The sequence below is a fragment of the Henckelia pumila genome, chromosome 4 (genome assembly GCF_033568475.1).
Source record: "Henckelia pumila isolate YLH828 chromosome 4, ASM3356847v2, whole genome shotgun sequence".
In the NCBI taxonomy this organism is placed as follows: Eukaryota; Viridiplantae; Streptophyta; class Magnoliopsida; order Lamiales; family Gesneriaceae; genus Henckelia; species Henckelia pumila.
The window spans coordinates 79735379-79758692 of NC_133123.1; the positions used below are offsets into that span (position 1 = coordinate 79735379).

Below are 23314 nucleotides of genomic sequence, written 5' to 3' on the forward strand. Positions count from 1 at the left end.
AGTTCCATCATCTCGCCTTTCTTATCCAATAAGAACTCCTTCTCCAAGAAGGTGGCATTCCTTGAAACAAACACCTTTGTTTCAGCAGGATGATAGAAATAATATCCGATTGAATTCTTCGGATACCCTACAAAATAACATAAGGTGGATCGACTATCCAACTTATCTTCCACTGTCTGCTTCACGTAAGCAGGACATCCCCAAATCCTCAAGTACGAATACTTAGGAGCTTTGCCATTCCATAACTCATATGGTGTTTTGTCCACTGCTTTGGTGTGGACGTTGTTCAACAACAACACCGCCGTTTCAAGCGCGTAGCCCCAAAACGAAGGTGGAAGCTCAGTGAAGCTCATCATGGATCGAACCATGTCCAAAAAAGTTCGATTACGACGCTCCGATACACCATTCAGCTGAGGTGTCATAGGAGGAGTCCACTGAGAGAGAATCCCATTCTCTTTCAGATAGTCCAAAAACTCGGTACTTAAGTATTCTCCACCTCGATCCGATCGAAGTGCTTTAATACTTTTACCTAGCTTGTTTTCTACTTCAGCCTTGAATTCTTTGAACTTTTCAAATGCTTCAGACTTATATTTCATTAAATATAAATACCCATACCTAGAATAATCATCAGTAAAGGTAATGAAGTAGGTGTGGCCATATTGAGTACCAATTCCTAATGGACCACATACATCTGTATGGATCAAATCCAACAGATTTTGACTACGCTCAGGTTTCCCCTTAAAAGGAGATTTAGTCATTTTTCCTTTCAAGCAGGACTCACAAGTAGGTAGAGAGTTAATATCAGACATATCAAACATGCCCTCTCCCACTAGCTTGTTCATCCTCCTTGAGGAAATATGACCTAGCCTAGCATGCCAAAGGTTTGCCGGGTTTTGACTATCGATTTTCCTTTTGTTCGTTGTTACCGGTTTATCAACATAATTTATTGGAACGTCTTTCAATTTTAAGTTATATAGATCATTTTCAAGTTGTCCATTTCCAATCAAACATTCATTCTTGTAAATATTGCAAATCACATTCACAAAATTGCAAGAATAACCATCTCTATCAAGCATAGAAACAGAAATAATGTTTTTAATCAAATCTGGAACAAATAAAACATCTCTCAAAAGTAACTTAAAACCGTTCTGCAAAATTAAATAAACATCTCCTATAGCTTTGGATTTATCTCTGGAACCATTCCCGAGCCTTGACTGGGTCTCACCCATCCTTAGCCTATTACTTCTTGTCATCATTTGCAACTCATTGCAAATATGAGATCTACATCTGGTATCCAATACCCAAGAAGTAGTATTAAGAAAAACATTTATTTCAATGTAAAACATACCCTTTGTAGTTCGCAACTGCTCGAGGTATTCCTTGCAGTTACGTTTCCAATGACCGGGTTTCTTGCAGTGATGGCAAACTTGTTTAGACTTGTCCAATTTTGCATGTAACATTTGGCCTTGAGATCATGGTCCAACCATTTCTCTAGTTCGGCCAACCTTTCGGCAGTTACATCAGCCGGGGCTGTTTTCGGAGAAGCCTTTTCTAACACTTAGAAAATCTTTTCCGAACTTAGGACAATCTTAACTTATGGAATCATTCTGTATTGTTTGCGCCAGTAAGTTTGTTTTGTTGGAGAATTGAAACATGTGGATTACGAAGATTCATCATAATGATATACTGAGATGAAACAGACAATTATTGATGATTGTTTAATTAATTTACTAAGACATAAAATATGGCGAAATTTATTTTATGAATCTCACTCCCACTATTTTAACGGTTTCACTACCCTCTAGTGAAAACGGGAAACTGTTTTCCTTAGTGGGAACATGGAGTCCAATTGACAAACTATGGTCCCGAATAATATCAGCCAACCATAATTTTCAAAAGGTAGAACCCAATTGCTTCCAAAGAAACCTCCACGTTTTTACCTCATGTCCAATAAGGGCCCAATAATATGACGCCGTTTATTGTGACATGTCAAGATGACCCATCAATATTAAGTTGTGATTGACGGTCGCCATGTGGATCCCCCAATAATATGAGCCGATCCCATGGGAGTTCCACCCAACTTACAACATGTGTCGATCCAATGTACAGCTTTCCGACGAACGGGCCCCCCCAATAATATGAGCCGGACCGTATCCGCGGGTAGCATCTCATACATTGATCGTTGATGGAATGTAGGAACATTTAAACAATATTTAAATTTCCTTTATTTATCTTGATATCAATTTTAAATCATATTTAAAATGAGGGATTTTAATTTTGAAAATTTGTCTCATCATTTTAAAAATTTGTATGCTTGCGGGATTCATACAATTTTGTCTAAAACATGCATACAACTATAATATCATATATTATATAGGATGATCGATTCCATTTCTAATCGACCCGTGGTTTCCAATCACGAGTCTAAGTCCAATCCTAGGTAATATGCAGGTATGCAATGCAATCCTATTACATTGAGCTTCCAATTTACATTTCTTCAGTCTTTATTGTCTGCTGGGCCCACCTCCGTCTTCAAATCTTCATCTCCCACTAAGTCTAATGTATTTACAATAAATAACCATGACAAGTAGGGGATACATTTTAAGGGGTGGGAACGGGCCATAAACCAGACCCACTTTTATTACATATGACAATTCATATTGGGCCATAAACCAGGCCCATTAATAAATCCAACAACAATAAAAACAAATGTAAATTCCTAACATACACCTACAAAATTGGTCATGGCAATCGATCATCCTTATCCAATAACATTTAATTCAAAATTAATTTATTGGATAACATGCAATGACAATTAAATTTAAAAGGATAAAATCATATTCCATATATAAAATCTTATTTTACATACAAAATCATATTTTATCTTTTTATCAAATAAAATCATATTTTATATATAAAATCCAATTTTATACATAAAATCATATTTTACTCAATATTTCCATAAGATCATATCTTATCATCAATTGTACCAAAAATAATTAATTTCATAAAATCTGATTTAACGGATAAAATCTATAAATTTTCCAAAAATTCAAATTTATCCAAAAATCAATTTTAAAATTTTCGGACTCGAACAATTCGATCCGACGCCTCGTGGACCAATCAAAACAATTTTTGATCGGACCAAAAATAGAATTTTAACATATTAAAATTTTAATTTTAAAATTAAAATTAATTTTCGCGGGCCGCCCGGGACGCTCCCGGGCTGCCCGCGCCCCAAAAGGGCTCGGGCCGGGCAGCCCGTCGCTGCCCTGCGCAGCGCCCTGCGCTGCCCGGGGCAGTGACCCTCGCTGCCCCCCGGGCAGCGAATCGCTGCCCGTGTTTTGCCCGAAAAATTTTTAATTTTAAAAAAAAATTATTTTGTTTCAAAAACCGAGGCTTAAAAATTTTTGTACAATCGATTAATTTAATCTCTTGATCTGAGCAACCTGTCTCTGATACCACTGTTGGAGAACGGCGATCAGATCAATCAGAATTGATACCCGGTGCAGCGGAAGTTTAAAATTTTTATATGGAACGATTCCATAATGGGTATCAAAACTTTACGATTAAATTGTGTGTGTAAAAATTAAATAACAATTATAAATTTTTACCTCCAATCTCGAATCGAGATTATGGATACCAACAGATTACTCAGCTCTTGTTGTATATCTCTGGAACTGATGGACAAACTGTTCTTCAATCAGGTCCACGAACAGAGATTTAATCCCTCTGATAGATTGCACTAGAAAATCTATCAGAAGTTTCTACGAAGAGAATTAACGAATTTGATCCGTTAAACCAGACTGAAAATTCAAAATTCACAGACTGAAAATTCAAAATTCACTTTTAGAGAGAAAATCAGCTAGGGTTTTCGAAAATTGTGACCTCTGTTGTTTAATTTCTGTACTGCAATAACTTATTTATAATGTGGGCTGCTAACAGCTTAGGGCCCATTAGTCATAAGTTCAAGCCTGACAAGCAAAGCCCGCATGTTCAGAAATTAATATAAAATTCATCATGACTCCGATTGATAAACTGATTTCACCAATGTGCACAGAAACCATTTTTGCACCTTTTAAAGTCAAGATAAATTTTTCTGAATCCGAATTCAGTGATTTCCAAAAATGCCCATCGCTATGTCATTTTAGGAAATCTTACTCCTCTACTCTTAAATAAGAAGTCCCACTTCTTTGTTCATTAAATTTAACTCTTTAAATTTAACTATCTCAACGGGGATTAAAAATCCATTACTCTGTATGACCCTCAATGGTTCAGGGATATAGCTAGCCGTGGGCTCACAACTCCTTGTGACTCGGAACAACAATTTCCGACTTGCCCATCGAATCATGGTAAGAGCGCCTAGCAACATCGCCCCATGATTCCCTAGGTATCACTGATAGTGCCTACAAGAACCAATAGATTTTGGTTAGCGTACAGTACGGTCCCTTCATCCATATATCCCGATCGAATCAACAACCATTGGTAAATCGAGAGTCGCTCGAGATTCGATAACTATGCAATACATCTTGAAGATCAAATAGTGACATCGCATGTGCTACTAAGAAACCATTTCTTAAAACACATCATGTACTCTGGCCAGAGATTCGTCACACTAATATCTCCTCAGATTGCATAGGATATCCACACTCGCAAGTATGTGGTGAATCCTTGACAACAAAGCATCGACTCCTATATGTGTTGTAACTGTACCCAATCCCGACACCTGATGACCCCAATAGAGTCAGTAAACGAGTCAAAGCACAGTACTAGCATATAGAGTCTCAATGATGTTTCAAGTAGTAAGGACTAATGGTGTACAACCAAAACCGCGGACTTTATCCACTCGATAAGTGATAACCACTTGGAAAGTCCGGATAGGGTAATTCGATCATTCATCGTATGAATATCCATTTGCATGCTTCGAACATCTCTATGTTCCTTACCAATGAAACGTGGTACTCTGCATCGCAAATGCTAGTCTCAAACTCGAGCGATCCTTATCCTTATTATCGGACGGCTCAATCGACTAGGAACTGTTTAGAATATACAGTGACTATAAGATGTGTTTCATGATAGTCATCCCCATGCACTACCACATCTTACATACACTATAGTATATTCAAGGTCTTTATCAAAACAACAATAGTATATCACAATATAACAATATGAAGAAAGATAAAGTCATTGCCATTAATAAAAGTGTAAATTATATTAAACAAAAGATTGTTTATACAAAGAGTCATCAAAGCCCTTAGCCACAAGTTGGCTCACCGGGCACCCACTCTTTCAGATATCCTATGCAATCTGAGGAGATATTAGTGTGACGAATCTCTGGCCAGAGTACATGATGTGTTTAAGTTACTTGGTTTTCTAGTAGCACATGCGATGTCACTATTTGATCTTCAAGATGAATTGCATAGTTATCGAATCTCGAACGACTCTCGATTTACCAATGGTTGTTGATTCGATCGGGATATATGGATGAAGGGACCGTACTATACGCTAACCAAAATCTATTGGTTCTTGCAGGCACTATCAGTGATACCTAGGGAATCATGGGGCGATGTTGCTAGGCGCTCTTACCATGATTCGTTGGGTAAGTCAGAAATTATTGTTCCGAGTCACAAGGAGTTGTGAGCCCACGGCTAGCTGTATTCCTGAACAATTGAGGGTCACACAAGTAATAGATTTCTAATCCCTGTTGAGATAATTAAATTTAAAGAGTTAAATTTAGTGGATAAAGAAGTAGGACTTCTTATTTAAGAATAGAGGGAGTAAGATTTCCTAAATGACATAGTGATGGACATTTTTGGAAATCACTGAATTTGGATTCAGAAAATTTATCTTGACTTTAAAAGATGCAGAAATGGTTTCTGTGCACATTGGTGAAATTGGTTTATCAATCTGAGTCACGATGAATTTTATATTAATTTCTGAACATGCGGGCTTTGCTTGTCAGGCTTGAACTTATGACTAATGGGCCCTAAGCTGTTAGCAGCCCACATTATAAATAATTTATTGCAGTGCAGAAATTACACAACACAAGGCATAATTTTCGAAAACCTAGAGCCTCCTTTCTTAGGGTTTTCGGCCGCCCCTCTCCCCTACTGTGTTCGAAAATTCAGTCTGCAAATTTTTGAATTTGCAATCTGATTTAACAGATCAAATCTGTTATTTCTCTTCGTAGAAACTTCTGATAGACTTTCTAGTGCAGTCTATCAGAGGGATTAAACTTCTGTTCGTGGACCTGATTAAAGAAACGTTCGTTCATCAGTTCCTGGGATATACAACAAGAGCAGTTTAATCTGTTGGTGTCCAAAATCTCGTTTCGAGATTTTAAGGTAAAATTTACATTGTTTAAATTTTATGTTATCAATTTTAATCGTAGGAATTTGATACCCATATGGAATCGTTCCATATAAAATTTTAAAACTTTCGCTGCACCGGGTATCACTTTCTTTTTCGATCCAGAGAACGACCGTGTTCCAACATTACTCTGTTAAGTTATTTTGCTGTATTAAGTTTAATGCATGCTATTAGTTGCCAGTTAGTAGGTGATTCCATGCAGGGTCACTACATGCATAAACTTATTCAACATGCGTAATCCATACAAAGTAGTTCTACAGTTATACATTCATCCAAACTAATAGAACATGCTTCAATTCTAGGCTTACAATACCAAAATACATATTGAGTTTGAATTCAATTCAACTCCTAAAACCAAGGGCCTCACTTCTACTCTCTCATCCACCTATCCACGATGTCTCTGGCTTGATCCTGCCCCAGCTGTTGCCAAGTACACATAAAAACAAAGATAACAGCCGGATAATCCGGTGAGAATAATATTCCCAGTAAAAGAGACTAGCATACAATATCACTTAATATATAATCAAATTCCACATATACCTCAAGTAATTCATTCAATTGCAAAATTAAAATGATATGCATGACTTTAAAACTTCTGGATTATCAGACTCAGATAATCAAAAGGAATTCTTCTTTATTTCTTCGGTTTGGGATCCCAAGGTTAAAATATCCAACAATCACACCGAACTCCCCTTTCGAGGTGGATGAGGTATATTTTAATACTCTACACTCTAGGGCATTATAGTGAGTTAATCGACACTTGTAGTAAATCGCCTACCAAGGCCACTCAACTATAATCTTCAGATCATCTAATTCAAAATGAATAATCAATCGGCTCAAAATGAATGCATATGAAATCTCATGCATTCAATCATCAATTCAATCATAAATTCAAATAAGCATATAAACATGAAATATGTGATTTCTTCTAGGACACTCGAATCAATCCGGATTCAAGTTAATTGTCCTATTCCATTCCAAAGTCGTCTTATACCTCTTCTTTGTCGTTCCAAAAACTTCAATCTGTAAAACAACAAATCTCAATTCAATATCCATTCAAGTTCATCAATCGATATAGAAAGACATCGATACTATACCGGCTCAACTCTTCCGAACTGATCGAATCTGCAATCTCGCAACTCCAAGGACTTCAAATCAATCTAATAGAAGAAGTCACATGATCAATATCGATAGCAAAACCTCATCAAACTTGTTATAATAAAATCAATAGAAACGACATCTCGAAACTCAAACTGACTGCATAACGGCCATAAACTGATCAAACCAAAATTGCAGACAGCAGAATATCAATTCCAAATACTCAAACCAATCATCTAACATCATTTAAAAGTCAAACCCAACACATCTCAAAAAACTAAATTTCGAAAATCATAAGAAAAATCATATCAAATCCGATCGTCGATAAATCTCCGAACCTTCTTAGATATACTATCACAGCAACCTCAAGAACATCCTCTCCGAATATCAATCAATTCTAAAGACATCCAAAAATTCAAACCTCGTAGAAATAAGAGAAACTTACTACCAAACGGAGCACTCGATGCTGTGATCGCAGATATCTACTTCAGATCAAATTCCAACGAACGGATCAAGCTAGAATCAAAATCACAAAAGCTTGAAAGCTTTTCTCTCTCCTTCAATGGAGATAGGCGACTTGGAGGAGAAAGAGAAGCAATGAGAGACTTAGTCAACAAGTCTAAGGATATAAGAAAGCTCAATTTTGCGTGTTAGTCCCTAAAATTTCCGAAAATTGCAAAAAGATCCCTGATTAATAAAAACCGGCTCTCGAATTCTGAAATCACTTAATATCTCAAATAAGTTCAATTAAGATAAAAACGGGGCATTAAAACTCGACTGCTCATTCAAACCTTCTCTCTAAAAGCATATCCGATCTACAAAGAGATATATTCAAGGGTTACTCAGATCCAAGCTGTTGTTTGAAGAACACTAGCTTAGTGAGAGTGGTTTTCACACTATTCTAAGTAGCTCTTATTTATCTAGAAAGCTAAAATAAAAATCGGTTGAGTATACTAACATCTTCTCAATCACTTTGCATTTAAGCTGAAATTTTATAAGTGGGTATTCCTCCCCTCCCCCCTCTACACATACGTTCGATCCCCAACAAGTGGTATCAGAGATGGTTTTTTCTCTTAGCTGTTGATATTCATCATGACTTCGCTAAATAAAATCCCTATGTTCTCTAAAGAAGATTATGATGACTGGAAAATACGTATGTAGGTACATCTTTCTGATCGAGATGATGATATGTGGTACGTCATCACTGATGGACCCATGAAGATTCTCAATACTGCTATAGCCATATCAGGAGGCGGACCACAGATGGTTAAGAAGCCCAGAGCAGAATGGAGCACCGAGGACAAGAAGAAAGAAAATCTTGACAACGTCGCTAAAGACATACTGTACAAAATTCTAGACAAAACATGTTTAGAAAAATCAAGACGTGCTCAACCGCCAAGGAAATTTTGAAGAAGCTTACTCAATTGTGCGAAGGAAATGATCAAATCAAAGAAAACAAACTCATTGTAGCCATTTAGATGTTTGACAATGCCAAGATGAAACCAGGAGAAACTATGGCTGAGTTTGATGAAAGATTTAGTAATATTGTTTGTGAACTTATTGCTCTCGAAAAACTATACACTAATCATGAAATTTCTTTGAAGGTTATGCGAGCACTGCCTAGAGAATGGGATGTCAAGACCATATTCATGAGAGATTCAAAGGATCTAAACAAACTAGAGCGTCATGACTTATTTGCGGATCTCAAGGCATACGAGTTTGAACTAGGAATCAGAACAGAGGAAGATCCATCTGTCTCGAACACCACCAAGGCATTGACATCAACTATCTCACCTAAACCGACCGAAAAAGCATCAGCAAAGAAGACAGCTGAGCAGATGAGTGGCGAAGCAATGTCCCTCTTCATAAAAAGGTTTGATAAATTTATGCGTAAGAATAAAACAAAGTTTAACAAACCTTATTATAAACAAGACCATATAGAGGATGGTCCTGTGTGCTTTAACTGTGGCAAGAAAGACCATTTCATTGTAGATTGTACTAGGCCTAAGAATGATGAGAGAAAGCAGCACTATGAGAAAAAGAAAGGCAAAGAAGGAAGAAGAATATTCCGAAAGAAGAAGGAACAAAGAGTGTTAGTTGTAGACGAAAAAAAAGCAAATGGGCAGAAACGGAATCCAAATCATCCGACAGATAGCTCATCCGAATAAAGTGAGGAAGAGAAAGTACAGTGTCTTATGGCTAACTCTCAGAATGAAAAAGACGATACTGAGGTATTTAACTTTAAGTCGTCTGAATTTACATGAGAAGAACTTGTTCAAGCACTTAATGATATGGTCACTAAGTATCAGAAGATTTCTATATCATTTGAGGAAGTGAAAACAGAAAAACATGTCTTATTGATAAATCAAGGGAATCTAGCCGTTCACAGCAAAAAGAACTTGACGGTCTAAGGACTAAGCTAAATCTGTTGGTAGCTGAGAATGATGATATGAAACAAGTATTCCAAGCTACTTTATGTGAAAATCAAAAGTTGCTTAAAACTATCAACTCTTGGAATAATGCTTCTACCTCGTTGGATAAGATACATTAGAACCAGAAACAAGCAGGTGATAAAACCGATCTTGGATATGGCTCAAATGAATGTATTCTTACGAAGGAAATACTCAATCATATTCTAGTGGAAACAATCCTAATTCAATAAGACTCGTTTGATCTAGTACGATATATGAACATGATGAACCTAATTTCAATGATGGACAGTCAAGTCGCTATGAGAACAAAGGAAAACATAAAGGACTGGGATATGTGGAGCCTCAGAATCCAAGGAAAAGAGAGGTATGGAGCAAATCTAGATTGAATGAACAAATAAAGGGAAAGCAATCTAAATTCAGGCAGTCGAGGTTTGAACCAAGTCAATCCAAGTACATGAAGCATCAGGTGACACAAAACCGGTACGTCAATTGCATGCCTGTTCAAAAACGATATAGACTGGATAACAAGGATCAAAAGTTCAAACAACACACTGTAAAATCCAGACCACACACAAGCACACATCATGCACCTCGACCGACTCACTTTATAGATGCACATAAGGGTAAAACCGTTAGAGTAATTCAGGTTTGGATCCCGAAAGGACTAATCCAGTTCGGACCCAAATAGGGTACCATGGTTATATATTATTCTTGCAGGTACTATCAATAAAATCAGTCGAGAAGAATAGTCCATTAGAAAAGACAACTTGATATCTTGACAGTGGATGCTCCAGACACATGACTGGAAATAAAGAACTGCCATCCGAAATCATACAATACAAAGGACCTAAAATAATTTTTGGTGATAATTCAAAGGGTAAGACCGTGGGTAAGGGTAAGATTACTCATGGTAACATCATTATTAATGATGCATTGCTTGTTGATAACTTGCTTTAATCTGATCAGTATTAGTCAATTATGTGATAATGGTCACATTATTGAATTTCACAAACACACATGCACGATCAAATCTAGTAATGGTGAAATAATGTTAACCGAACTAAGAGAACAAAACACTTATAGGCTAAATTGGCAAAGTAAAAAACCATAAGTTCCTACCTGTTTTGTTGCTCACAATGATAAGCAGTGGTTATGGCATAAGTGACTCAATCACTTGAATTTTAAGTTCATTAAACATCTAAGCAAACATGATTTGGTTCTTGGCCTGCCTAAAGGAGATTTTAAAAGAACAGAGTTTGTTCGGCTTGTCAGCAGGGCAAACAAGTGAGAGCTACCTTTAAAACCAAAGGATGTATATCTTTTTCTAAATGCTTAGACCTGTTGCACATGGATCTGTTTGGTCCTATACTGGTCAGGAGCTTAGGTGGAATGAAATATACTTTAGTGATTGTGGACGATTACTCTCGCTTCACCCGGGTAATTTTCTTATCGTCCAAATATCAAACAGCTACTCACTTGATAAATATCTTAAAACATTTGCAAAATGAGAAACATACTGGGATAGATCGGATCAGGAGTGATAGAGGCACTGAATTTAAAAAAAACCCTTGAATCCTATCTAAATGACCAGAGAATCAAGCATGAGTTGTCTGCTGCTCAGACCCCACATCAAAATGGTGTTGCTGAAAGAAGAAATCGTATTCTCAAAGAAGCAGCTAGAACTATGATTGCTGATTCTAACGTATCTCAAAGACTCTGGGCAGAGGCAATTAATACATCATGTTATACTCAAAACAGATCTATGATTAACAGGAAACACAACAAAACACCTTATGAGATCTGGAATGCACAAAACCCAATGTTTCATATTTTAAATTATTTGGCTGTACATGCTTTATTCATGATAACGGAAAACATCGCTTAACGGCCTTTGATGAAAGTGTTAAAAAAAAAGTCACTGACAGTAGAGGAAACCATTCATGTTATTTTTTACGAAACTACTGTATGTGCAGACAAGTCTCAAATTGATATCAAAGATCTAGAAAATAGACTAGAATCAACTGTTTTACATGATGAAAGTGACAATGATGAACCCCTTGAAAGGACTGAACCAGAGGAACTGATTACTCAACCTACTGAAGGAAGAGTAGACTAAGATCATGAAGAACAGAGAATCGAGGAATAAATCATTGAACCAGATAACACAATCAGAAATGAGGAAGACATTCGAACAAAACAAAACACAAATCCCCCTGGACCAAGTCTTCGGTGGAGTATAAGTCATCCACCTGAGCTGGTCATCGATAATCCTATTTCCCCTCTACGTACACGTAATCAAATGCGGAACGAACTGTTGCATGCAACATTTATTTCACAGCTAGTGATATCAATCTTGATGTGTAAGATTAGCAAACACGATTACAATTTGAATCACACCCTCTAATCAATAAACAAAAGACCCAAAGTTTTTCTCAATCTTTGAAACAAGTAAAATTGATATGATTTTGGATTTCCACCTTTAATCGACGATACGATTAACAACAGAAATCACGACAATTGAAACCAAAGAAAACCTTCAGATAACTTGTATCTGACAATCTTCAGTGAGAAACAATCGACAAACGCTTTCAAGTAATTAAACTGAAAAAGTTTTGAAGAGCAAAGCAAAGCTTTGAATAAAATTATTGAGAGAATTTTAATAAGCTGTGTAGAAACTGAATCTGAATTATTATAAATGAAATAAACAAAAGTATTTATAGTTTACAGTCAAAAAATAAAAGATAACGCAAAATATAGCCTAAAGATATCAAAAATATCATCTAGAAAGTTTCCTAGTATAATTAAAACTCTCAAAAATAGGAAAATAACATCAAAATATTAAAAATCACGAACACACACACAACACGCCAAAGTGTGTGTAAATTCTCTGAAAATCGCGCTCGCTTGAGCGGATGTGCATGCTCGCTCGAGCGAGGAAGTCTCTGCCTCGCACTTGCCTCTGCGCTTGCTCGAGCGGATGTGGGTGCTCGCTCGAGCGAGAAACACTCTGCCCGAAAACTTTCAATGAGCTCCCTCGAGCGAGACTGGGCTTCGCTCGAGCGAGACCTCTTCTGCCTCAATGCTATTTTCTTCACTGTTTTTGTAGTAGCCCGTAACCAAAATCAGTAATTAAGGAATTAATCATAATTACTTGGGTAGAGTTCGGAAGCTCCGAAGGTGAGTTCGGAAGCTCCGATCAGGATCGGAAGCTCCGAAGGTGAGTTCGGAAGCTCCGATCAGGATCGGAAGCTCCGAACAATATCGGAAGCTCCGATCGATATTACGTCAGGCATGACGTGTGTCAATATCGGAAGCTCCGATCAGGATCGGAAGCTTCGATCACCCCTATCCGAAGTCAACAAGTGATATTTTGACACGTGGCAGATCAGGATCTTCGGAAGCTCCGATGGCAGGATCGGACGTTCCGATCGAGGTTCGGACGTTCCGATCGAGGATCGGAAGTTCCGATCGTTGTCTATAAATAGAAGGCCGAGGCTTCACTTTCATTTTCCAATTCCGAGTTTTCCTTTCCATTCTAGTCCTTTTGGAGTTGTTCTAGTCTTCTTAGGCTTGGCCCGGAGGTCGGCGAGACATTCGGGAGTCGTAGCGGAGTTGTGCCCAAGTTCTGGAGGCATCGACATCAAAGGGCTAACGACGGACGAAGGTATAGCTTTTGCTTCCTATAAATATTTAAGAGTATGCAATAACTTAGTTAAGGCTTTTAGAGCACTTTAATGATAGTAGTATCATTTGGCAGTGTAGAGCAGACTATAGGCGTGGACCTAGAGTTGGTAGAGCTTGCACTGATTTGAGGTACGGAAGTACTGTTCGAGATATCCTGACTGAGTATGCATGTATTATGTGACTGCATGGTATATATGTCATTGATTTATGCTGCATTCATTTGCATCTTGCTGTATCTCTTTCGAGATGTCTGTTAGTAGGGTTGTACCCTATCCTGTTAGTGGATGGACTTCCATCGATTTGGGTTCGGCGTATCCACGGTTATCTTGGTATGGGAGCCACCTCCTGAAGCGACGGCGCAGTGTGCTACATACCAGGGTCCGGTCTGTCTCTGTTATCTGATCCTTGACCTCGAGTTTATAGGGAGTTCACTTTGCATGCATGTATACTCATACTCTCGTACTGAGCGTTTTATGCTCACATCTCATACTCTGTGTTTCTGGACACCCTATTCCATGGGGCAGGTTTGCGATTGGACGAGGCGGGTGGATCCAGGAGGGGCTAGTCACTGGTTGGCGAGTTGGAGCTTCGCTTAGGTTTTATTACTGTTGTTTAGGTTGATACAGCTATTCGATTTGGTTGTATATTATTTGGATAAATTACAGATTCCTTTACTTGGGATTGTATAATGTTTATTGGTTTCCGCATTTTTATTCTGATATCTGTTTAATTAAGTTAATTGCATGCCTAAGTTTTGTTTAGTAGGTGATCCGGGTAAGGGTCACTACATTTATGGTATCAGAGCATGCATAGTATTCTTGGGATTTAGACTCTGCTTAAGGTAACCGTGAGGTATTTTTGTAGATGGCAAATCGTGACGATCGGAGTTCTCATGGCAGTATTGGTGGGCGTTGGGGTGATGCCGACCGGGAGCCTCGTCGAGAACGGCGTCATCGTCATCATGACGAGGAGCGTTTCACTGTGTGTCGATTCTTAGCTATGGGTCCTAAGCCCTTAGTTGGAGTTGAGTCTCCGGAGGATGCGAAGAATTGGTTAGACCGCATGGAGATGACTTTTCAGACTTTCCAATGCACCGAGGAGCAGAAGATGGAGACCCTTGGCTATCTTCTGGATGGACGTGCGCGCAGGTGGTGGAGGTTTACTTCTGCACCTTTTGTTGTGGCGAGAGGAGTGGCCACCTGGGCCGAGTTCCGCACAGCTTTCCAAAAGCGGTATTTTCCTCCTGCACTCCGTCAGTCGAAGGCAGGCGAGCTATTGAGTCTGCGACAGGGAGCCATGTCTATTGATGAGTATGAGCAGAGGTTCTTTAATCTGCTATCCTATTGCCCCGAGATTGCTGATAACTCAGAGATGAAATATAATCTGTTCCTTCAGGGCCTTAACCATGAGATCCATGACCGTGTGGCGGTTGGCGACGACATGTCCTATGAGGGTTTGGTGAGCCGTTGTCACCAGGCAGAGGACAGCATTCGGCATAACATGTCTTTCTCTCAGTCGAGACCTGCTAGTTCTTTGGGTCCCCGTGCCCAATCTTTCAAGAAGTTTGGATCTACTTCTTCTTCCTTTGGTTCTGGAGGTGTTGTCCGTTTCGGTAAGAAGGACAAGTGTGATCACTGTGGGAAGAACCATCCATCCGACAAGTGTCGTAGAGCTTCTGGATCTTGTTTCCGTTGTGGAGAGACTGGTCATATCCGGAGGGATTGTCCACTGTCTGGGGAGGCGGTTCTGGTTCTGGTTCAGGATCGGGTTCTCAAGCCACCGTTCAGCAGAGGTCGCAGGGACAGCCTGCTGGAAGTTCTCATTTGAGGCCACGAGCTTCTGGCCAGGTGTTTGCCTTGAGGCATGATCAGGCTGTGGAGGAGAATGAGAAAGTCATCGCAGGTACATTTCTGCTTTATGGTATACCTGCTCTTGTACTTATTGACACTGGTGCATCTCATTCCTTCATTTCTGCATGTTTTGTTAAGAGGCATAAGTTACCATGCATTGCACTAGACGTAGTGATGTCTGTTTCTACTCCGACGGGCCAATCTGCTTTGGCTAAGCGTCTAGTGATGGGTTGCCCTTTAGAGTTAGAAGGGAACATTCTGTTAGCGAATCTCATGGTCCTGGCGATGAACGAATTTGATTGCATTCTGGGAATAGATATGTTGACTACCTATCGAGGTTAGTGGACTGCTATCAGAGATTAGTACGCTTTCATCCGGAGGGGAGTGAGAGCTGGTTTTTCTATGGTGAGGGAGCGTGACCCCCGATGCCTTTGGTATCAGCTTTGAGAGCCTGTCGAGCTCTAGAGTCTGGCGGGGAAGGCTACCTTATCTATGCAGTTTATTTGTCCGCTGAGAGCGTTGGGATAGAGAGCATTCCTGTTGTGGATGAATTTCCAGATGTATTTCCTGATGAGATTCCGGGTTTTCCTCCTGCTAGGGAAGTCGAGTTTGGCATAGAGTTGATGCCGGGTACTTCACCTATTTCTCGAGCACTGTATCGTCTGGCTCCGTCAGAAATGCGTGAATTGAAGAATCAGCTACATGATCTTTTGGACAAGGGGTACATTCGTCCTAGTGTATCTCCTTGGGGAGCTCCTGTTCTCTTCGTGAAGAAGAAGGATGGGTCGATGCGGTTGTGCATTGACTATCGACAGCTGAATCGAGTCACTGTGAAGAACAAGTATCCATTGCCTCGTATTGATGACTTGTTTGATCAGCTGCAGGGCACGTCAGTTTACTCCAAGATTGACTTGAGATCTGGGTATCATCAGTTGAGAGTCCGTGATCAGGACGTAGCCAAGACTGCATTCCGTACTCGCTATGGGCATTACGAGTTCCTAGTAATGCCATTTTGTTTGACTAATGCACCGGCTATATTCATGGATTTGATGAACCGTGTCTTCAGGGAGTATTTAGACAAGTTTGTCATGGTCTTCATTGACGACATCTTGGTGTATTCACATAATACGGAAGAGAATGTTTCTCACTTGAGATTGGTACTACAGACTCTTCGAGATGAGCAGTTGTACGCCAAGCTGAGCAAGTGTGAGTTTTGGATGGATCGAGTGATCTTTCTTGGCCATATCATATCCAGGGAGGGGATTTCTGTTGATCCAAGCAAGATTGAAGCGGTACTTAATTGGTCGCGTCCGACGACAGTTGCTGAGATCCGTAGTTTTCTGGGTCTAGCAGGGTATTATCGTCGCTTCATTCTGAACTTCTCTCAACTAGCTCGACCTTTGACGCAGCTTACCCGCAAGGGTGTGGATTTCGAGTGGTCCTCCGAGTGTGAAGAGAATTTCTGTGAGCTTCGACGGCGGTTGACTTCTGCGCCGGTGTTGGCATTACCGTCAGGATCTGGAGGGTATGTGGTTTACACGGATGCTTCTCTTCAGGGGTTGGGTTTTGTCCTGACTCAAAATGGGCATGTGATCGCATATGGTTCTAGATAGCTGAAGCTTCACGAGGACAACTATCCAGTCCATGATTTGGAATTGGAAGCCATTGTGTTCGCTTTGAAGATCTGGTGTCATTATCTGTATGGTTAAAAATTTGAGATCTTCACCGACCATAAGAGTCTCAAGTATTTGTTCACTCAGGCGGAGTTGAACATGAGGCAGAGACGTTGGATGGACTTGCTTAAGGACTATGATTGCGAAATTAAGTACCATCCGGGAGCTGCTAATCTCACCGCTGATGCTTTGAGTCGCAAGGTGCGACTATCCGCACTTCAGACTAGTTCGATGTCTAGTGCAATCAGTGACTGTTGTACATCAGGTTATACCTTCAAGCATAAGAAAGGTATGCAGAGTATCCAGATGTTTGCGATATTATCTGAGCCAGCCTTGTATTCGCGGATCCGAGATGCTCAGATGTCTGATTTGAAGACCCAGCGTTTAGCTCGTCTAGCTAACGAGGGTAGCTCATCTGGATTTCATTATCAGTCAGATGGCCTTCTGTGTTTGTCTGGTAGGCTTGTGATTCCGCAGGATGAAGAGTTGCGAGAGGAGATTTTGTCTCAGGCACATCGCACTAAGTTGAGTATTCATGCTGGGAGCAACAAGATGTACAAGGATCTACGTACTCGTTTCTGGTGGAAGGGAATGAAACGCAGTGTTTATCAGTTTGTTTCGAGATGTTTGGTGTGTCAACAGGTCAAAGCAGAGCACCGACGACATGGAGGATTGCTTCACAGTCTGCCTATTCCTGAATGGAAATGGAAGTTTATCACAATGGACTTTGTGACCCATTTGCCGGTATCCCCGAGGAACTGTGATGCTATCTGGGTTGTAGTGGACCGACTCACCAAGTCAGCACATTTCATTGCTTATAGCCGAGAGTACTCTGTGGATCGCATGGAACGGATGTACATTCAGGAAATCGTTCGACTTCATGGAGTGCCGATGAGCATTGTCAGCGATCGGGACCCCAGGTTCACTTTTAGATTCTGGGAGAGTGTTCAGCGTGCGATGGGTACTACTCTCAGTTTGGATACTGCCTATCATCCGGAAACTCATGGTCAGTCAGAGCGCACTATCCGTACTTTGGAGGATATGCTTAGAGCGTGCGTCATGGATTTTGGTTCAGCCTGGCAGGATCATTTGCCGTTGATCGAGTTCGCGTACAACAACAGCTATCACACTAGTATGGGGATGGCTCCTTTTGAGGCGTTGTACTGGCAATGTTGTCGTACTCCACTCTTCTGGGAAGAAGTGGGGGAGAGACAGGCTGAGGGACCGGATTTTATCCAGCAGGCGATAGACATTGTTGATCAGATCAAGAAATGGATTAAGACTACACAGGATCGTCAGGCCAGCTATGCTAATATCAAGCGTAGGCCTTTGCAGTTCGATGTCGGGGAGAAAGTGTTTCTGAGAGTGTCACCTTTCCGCAAGATTCTCAGATTTGGCCTTAAGGCCAAGTTGTCTCCCAGGTTTATCGGTCCGTTTGAGATCTTGGAGAGCATTGGCGATTTGGCTTATCGACTAGCTTTACCACCGCATCTATCCAGTATTCACGACGTGTTCCACGTATCTCTGTTTGCGACGGTATGTGGCGGATGAATCTCATATTCTGCAACGGTCTGAGGTTCAGGTGAAAAAGGATTTGACCTATGTTGAGAAACCTATTCGTATCCTGGATTATAAGGATAAGGTTTTACGGAACAAAGTCATTCCTTTGGTTTTAGTTCAGTGGCAGCGCCGAGGCACTGAGGAAGCTACTTGGGAGCTTGAGGACAGGATGCATGAAGACCATCCTGAGTTGTTTTGATTTCATTCTTAAGTTGTATTCAGTTGCAAACTCTGTAAACGTTGATTTGAATAAAGAATGTTTCTGATTTCTGTATTACATTCAGTACTTAATATCTGATTTCGAGGAAGAAATATCTTAAGTGGGGGAGAATGTAGTAGCCCGTAACCAAAATCAGTAATTAAGGAATTAATCATAATTACTTGGGTAGAGTTCGGAAGCTCCGAAGGTGAGTTCGGAAGCTCCGATCAGGATCGGAAGCTCCGAACAAGATCGAAAGCTCCGATCGATATTACATCAGGCATGACGTGTGGCAAGATCGGAAGCTCCGATCAGGATCGGAAGCTCCGATCACCCCTATCCGAAGTCAACAAGTGATATTTTGACACATGGTAGATAAGGATCTTCGGAAGCTCTGATGGCAGGATTGGATGTTCCGATCGAGGTTCGGACATTCCGATCAAGGATCGAAAGTTCCGATCGTTGTCTATAAATAGAAGGTCGAGGCTTCACTTTCATTTGCCAATTCCGAGTTTACCTTTCCATTCTAGTCCTTTTGGAGTTGTTCTAGTCTTCTTAGGCTTGGCTCGGAGGTCGGCGAGACATTCGGGAGTCGTAGCGGAGTTGTGCCCAAGTTCTGGAGGCATCGACATCAAAGGGCTAACGACGGACGAAGGTATAGCTTTTGCTTCCTATAAATATTTAGGAGTATGCAATAGCTTAGTTAAGGCTTTTAGAGCACTTTAATGATAGTAGTATCATTTGGCAGTGTAGAGCAGACTATAGGCGTGGACCTAGAGTTGGTAGAGCTTGCACTGATTTGAGGTACGGAAGTACTGTTCGAGATATCTTGACTGAGTATGCATGTATTATGTGACTGCATGGTATATATGTCATTGATTTATGCTACATTCATTTGCATCTTGCTGTATCTCTTTCAAGATGTCTGTTAGTAGGGTTGTACCCTATCCTGTTAGTGGATGGACTTCCATCGATTTGGGTCCGACGTATCCACGGTTATCTCGATATGGGAGCCACCTCCTGAAGCGACGGCACAGCGTGCTACATACCAGGGCCCGGTCTGTCTCTGTTATCTGATCCTTGACCTCGAGTTTATAGGGAGTTCACTTTACATGCATGTATACTCATACTCTCGTACTGAGCATTTTATGCTCACGTCTCGTACTCTGTGTTTCTGGACACCCTATTCCATGGGGCAGGTTTGCGATTGGATGAGGCGGGTGGATCCAGGAGGGGCTAGTCAGTGGTTGGCCAGCTGGAGCTTCGCTTAGGTTTTATTACTGTTGTTTGGGTTGATACAGCTATTCGATTTGGTTGTATATTATTTGGATAAATTATAGATTCCTTTACTTTGGATTGTATAATGTTTATTGGTTTCCGCAGTTTTATTCTGATATCTGTTTAATTAAGTTAATTGCATGCCTTAGTTCTGTTTAGTAGGTGATCCGGATAAGGGTCACTACAGTTTTTGACCCCCAACACTTCAAGAACACATAGGCAACTTTCAAATTGATCTTCAAGTGCTCCAACTCCATCTTGATAATTTAACATCAACATTTGAAGCGCCGTTTTGAATTTATTAGCTCGACTCCTCGTGATTGGTCCTCGTGGCAACTCCAATGGATCTCGAACTCCCCTTGCCACTCGATCCACATGTGAGCTATCCATGATGGCATCATCCTCCCCTTCTTGAAAGTGATTTGTTCTCATATCTTGTTCGTCTCCTACATCAAACAAAGATAAGTCAGAAACATTAAATGTAGTACTCACGTTATACTCACCTGGCAAATCTAGTTTGTAGGCATTGTCGTTGATTCTCTCCATGACTTGAAAAGGACCATCCCTCGAGGTAACAACTTTGAACGTCTCTTCTCCGGAAAACGCTCTTTTCTTAGATGCAACCAAACCCAATCATCGGGTTCAAATACAACCTTCTTCCTTTCCTTATTCTCTTTCTTGGTATACTGCAAATTTTTTTTCTCTATATTCGCACGTACTTTCTCATGTAAAGTCTTCACAAACTCAGTTTTCTTCTTGTCATCCATATTAACTCTTTCACTCATAGGTAACGACATCAAATCCAATGGAGTCAATGGGTTAAAACCATACATAATTTCAAAAGGTGAATAATTCGTAGTAGAATGCACATTACGATTATAAGCAAATTCAATAAATGGCAAACAATCCTCCCAATTTTTCAAGTTCTTTTTAATAATAGAACGCAACAATGTCCCTAAAGTTCTATTAACTAACTCAGTCTGTCCATCAGTTTGTGGATGACAACTAGTAGAAAATAACAACTTAGTTCCAAGTTTACACCACAATGTTTTCCAAAAATAACTCAAAAATCGAGTATCCCGATCAGAAACAATACTTCTAGGCATGCCATGTAATCTCACAATCTCATTAAAGAACAAATCTGCAACATGCGAAGCATCATCTGATTTATGACATGCAATAAAATGTGCCATTTTTGAAAACCTATCAACCACAACATAAATAGAATCCCTCCCCTTCTTAGACCTCGTTAACCCAAGAAAAAAATCCATAGAAATGTCTACCCATGGTTCTTTAGGTACTGGAAGTGGAGTATATAACCCATGTGGTTGTGATCTAGACTTTGCTTTCTTACAAGTCACACATCGCTCACACATTCTTTCAACATCATGCTTCATATGCGGCCAATAAAAATGTTCATGAAAAATTTGATATGTCTTAGCCACACCAAAATGCCCAATTAAACCACCACTATGCGATTCCCTAACAAGTAACTCCCTAGTTGAAAACTTAGGAATGCACAGTTTATCTTCTTTAAACAAATAGCCATCATGCAAGTAAAATTTATCATTTGGACCACGCATACATGACTCATAAATCTCTACAAAATCAACATCACTCTCATACAATGCCTTCACATGCTCAAACCCCAAAAATTTAGAATCTAAAGTAGTTAAGAGCACGTACCTTCGTGACAATGCATTCGCCACTACATTCTCCTTACCTTGCTTGCACTTGATTACATAAAAAAAAGTTTCTACGAACGCTACCCATTTTGCATGTCTTTTATTCAACTTTTGCTGCCCCTTGAGATGCTTCAAAGACTCATGATCCGTATGAATCACAAATTCTTTTGGCCTCAAATAATGCTGCCATGTCTCGAGTACCCTCACCAATGCATAGAACTCCTTGTCATAGGTAGGATAATTCAAAGACGCTCCACTCAACTTCTCGCTGAAGTACGCCACTGGCTTTCCCCCTTGCATCAAAACGCCTCCAATCCCTACACCTGATGCATCACATTCAATTTCAAACATATTAGTAAAATCAGGTAAGACAAGTAAAGGAGCATTAATCAACTTTTGCTTAATGATATTAAAAGACTTCTCTTGCTCATCGCCCCAATGGAATGGAACGTTTTTCTTGATGACCGCAGTCATAGGCGCCGCCAATGTGCTAAAATCCTTCACGAATCTCCTGTAAAAACTTGCAAGACTATGAAAACTTCGAACTTGACCAATAGAAGTAGGTGTTGGCCAATCTCGAATAGCACTTACCTTTTCTTCATCAACTTTCACACCTTGTGAACTCACAAAAAAACCAAGAAACACGAGTTTTTTTGTACAAAACTCACATTTCTTCAGGTTATCATATAAATGTTCAGCACGCAATGTCATTAAAACAACTCTCAAATGTTCCACATGATCATCTAAGTTTTTGCTATATACCAATATATCATCAAAATAGACAACCACAAACTTCCCAATATATGCACGCAACACATGATTCATTAAACGCATGAAAGTACTAGGTGCATTAGTCAAACCAAAAGGCATAACCATCCATTCATACAACCCATACTTTGTTTTAAATGCAGTTTTCCACTCATCTCCCTCTCTCATCCTAATTTGATGATAACCACTTTTAAGATTAATTTTGCTAAATACACAAGCACCATGCAATTCATCTAACATATCATCAAGTCTAGGAATAGGATGCCTATACTTAATGGTAATGTTATTTATAGCTCTAAAATCAATACACATACACCAAGATCCATCCTTTTTAGGTACTAACAACACAGGTACAACACATGGTAACATCGACTCACGCACAAAACCTTTATCTAAAAGCTCACTTACCTGTCATTGCAACTCCTTAGTTTCCTCCGGATTGCTCCTATAAGCTGGATGATTCGGCAATGCACTCCCGGGAACCAAATCAATTTGGTGTTCAATTCATCTCAAAGGTGGTAATCCTTGAGGTAGCTCCTCCGGAAATAAATCATCGAATTCCTGCAATAGAGAAACAACAACGCTCGGAAGATCTCTGGCTATATCACTTGTGTTAAGGAGTAACTCCTTATAAATCATCAACACAAATGGAATTTGAGAATTCATAACATCTCTCAACTCACTCTTTTGGGCTATATATATCTTTTTTTCAGCCTCT

The 23314-nt window shown here is 39.9% G+C and overlaps 1 pseudogene; it reads right to left on the reverse strand.

Annotated features, from left to right (window-relative positions):
* Nucleotides 1–12555: 12555 nt before the first annotated feature.
* The window catches only part of LOC140861321 (uncharacterized), a 35894-nt pseudogene continuing 25135 nt past the window's right edge, over nt 12556–23314 (reverse strand).